The sequence below is a fragment of the Cryptomeria japonica genome, chromosome 5 (genome assembly GCF_030272615.1).
Source record: "Cryptomeria japonica chromosome 5, Sugi_1.0, whole genome shotgun sequence".
In the NCBI taxonomy this organism is placed as follows: Eukaryota; Viridiplantae; Streptophyta; class Pinopsida; order Cupressales; family Cupressaceae; genus Cryptomeria; species Cryptomeria japonica.
Window position 1 is genome coordinate 361,353,895 of NC_081409.1, and position 3,383 is coordinate 361,357,277.

Consider the following 3,383-nt stretch of genomic DNA (forward strand, 5'->3'; position numbering starts at 1 on the left):
AAAGATAATGATTTAATTAATTAATTTAGCATGTGCTTGCACTTTGACTTTGATTTTCAATTTAATCTTTGCATGAGATTTAATTCAAATATTGAATTTATTTTAAATTCAATTTATTATTTGAATATATTTAGAACTTGACTTTGATTTTCAATTTGATTTTTGAAATCATGCACATGTATTTGAAATTAGAAGAAATTAGAAGAATATGAATTAAATGAAATTAGAAGAAACTAAATGAAATTAGAATTTAGGAATTTTGAATTTAAATTAGAGGAAATAATTAGTTAATTAAATAATTTAAAGAAACTATTTAATTATTTAGAAATGGACTTTAATTAAATAATAAAGATCATTCAAATTAAAGGATTAAAATCATAATTAATTAAATAATAAATATTTAATTAATATTAAAAAAAGGGTTAATGACTAATTGATCAGAGATAGAAATTGAAAATGAATTTATTTAAATAATAAAGATTATTTAAATTGAAAGATTAATAATCACAATTAATTAAATAATAATATTTAATTAACATTAGAAAATGGTTTGAATGATTAAATGAAGATAGAATTAAAATAGAATAATTAGTAAGATGACGAGGAAATATGAAATAGAAGAATAAGATTAATTAACTTAATTAAAGAATTATTTAATCAATTAGAGGAATAATTAGTACATGATCAATGAGACATTTTTAGGTGTCTACAATGTTATTTTTGTTCAAAATATCCTCTTGGAGGTAGATGTATTTGAGAAAAGATTGCTTCCTCCTTCTCCTCCAAAGGATTCCCTTTACACTTGTTGCAATATATCTCTTTTACAACTGGGTATGTGCAGGATCATGGTGTGCCAAAACAAGCCCTTAAGTGGCAATGAAATTTCAAAAAATCAGAGTTATGCAACTTGACATGAAAAATTGAATAAGTTATGAACATTATTTTTAAAATATGTAAGAAGAGAATCTATAGAAAATTGAATGTAGTTTCTAAGCTACTAGTTGTTTTTTGAAAAAAAAAATTCTATTTGATGAAAATTTCAACTTTCAATGCGGTGGTACAAAAATTTCAGGAAAAAGATAAGAAGTAGGTGTATGTCTGACCACCCTAATCACAATCAAATCATAATATTTTTTTATCAGATTTATCATATAAGTATTAGACTCATGTTCGGATGTGACACATTTTTTTATAATTTTTTATAAAGTAAATAATTATTTATGAATTTTTTACTACAGCTTTTTAGAAATTCAGAAACTCCTACGTTTGACCACCTTAACTTGGTCAAAACCTTATGAAATTCATTTTTTTTTAATTTTTCCCTATAGTAGATGAAGCATAGGATGTGACACATGTTTTAGATTCAAAAAATGTTATGTGGTTTGAAACTTATGAGTATTTTTCAATCAATCTATCAATCAGGACTTTTGTCAGAATTCAATTAGAAAATAAATATTAATTATTTATTAAAGTCGAAATAAGACAAGCCTTATATTGTTGGAAAGTTGAGAATGTCCTTAAAAAACCCTTTTCATTTTATCAATTTTGGCTATAAAAAAAGTCGTCAGCCACCAATGTAAAGTCTGGAAAATCAAGGAATACTGAAAAACACGTTTTTTCAGTTGACTTTCTAGGCTTGTCACTTCCAAGCCAAATCCCAAAGCAAACCTGAACCAAAATATGGAGGGAAAAATTTATGTTTTAAAAATCGGATATCGGATTTTATTGGATAAAATCGGATATCGGATTTTATTGGATAAAATCGGATATCGGATTTTTGAAAAAATAAAAAAATATATTTTAGTAAATTGGGCATAACTTTTGCGTTTTATATCAAAATTTTGATTTTTTATAGGTGTTGGAAAGGTAATTAAGAGATCTATGATATGGAATAGGTATATTTTCAATTATTTGTTTTAAAAAATAATTATAATTCATTTAAATTCACCCTTCATTTTTAAAACATAAAAAACTCATGACTTTTTCATATGATTCCCTATTGCATGAATTTTTGTAACAATCATCTCAAAATAAACTAAATAAGTAATTAATTAATAATAAAAAATTTATGAATTTTATTGAGTTCGATAAATTTTGATAAACCATGTTATCTATGTTTGTTCCTTTCTCCACCTCTCTCTCCTAAACCTATCACACCACCTATTTGTTTCTTCCTCCCTCTCTTTTGTCCATATTTATACATCTTTCTCTAGACCTATATCTCTAACTATCAATGAATACCTCATTAAATCTCTCAAGCTCTACAAGGTGCTTATATTTCTACCTCTTCATAATTTCCTCTTCTATGTCACTCTCTCTTCCCTAAGATCTAGACTAGTCTCTCTGCATTTCTTTCTCATCTCTAGCAACAAAATTCAGAGGGGACAAGGAGAGGCATAGGGAAGTATCAAGGAGAGATTAATTGGGGGGAAGAGAGAGTGTGAGAGAGAGATAGCTATAGGTAATTAGGTGGAAGGTGAAGAGAGAGAGGGAGGGGGTGATTGGGGTGAAGAGAGAATGAGAGGGAGAGTTTGAGATTATTAGGGGGTAGGAGGAGAGGGGGAGAGGGGAAAGTATCAACAAAGAGAGAAGAGAGATGGGGACAAAGGTGAAGAGAGACATAGAGAGTAATTAGGAGGTGGGTAGAGGGGGAGAGGGAAGTATCTATAAACCCATAGGAGGAGAGAGGTGATCGAGGGTAATTGAGGAAAAGAAATAATGTGAGAGAGAATATGGTGTCTCATGAACCTTTAGGACACCATATGACACATTAGGACACCATATGATGTTTTTATAAGTCTTATGGTGTCCTCAGGGGTCATATGGTGTTCTATGAGCCTTTAGGACACCATATGGTGTCATTACAAGTCGTATGGTGTGTTAAGGGGTCATATGGTATCCTATGACCCCCTAGGACACCATATGACCCCTTAGGTGATCATATGGTGTCTAAGGGGTCATACGATGTCTTGTGATCCCTTAGGACACAATATGACCCCTTAGCACACCATACAACCCCCAATGACACTATATGACCCGTTCAGACACCATATGACCCCTTAGGTATTGTTAGGGGTCATATTGTGTCTGAACGGGTCATATAGTGTCATTGGGGGTTGTATGGTGTGCTAAGGGGTCATATTGTGTCCTAAGGGATCACAAGACATCGTATGACCCCTTAGACACCATATGATCCATTAGGTTTTGTTAGGGCTCATACTATGTCCTAAGAGGTCATATGGTGTCCCATGACCCTTTAGGACACCATATGACCCCTTAGGACATCATATGGTGTCGTTATGGGTCTTATGGTGTCCTAAGGGGTCATATGGTGTCCTAAAATGCCTTAGGACACCATATGACCCCTTAGGACATTATATGAC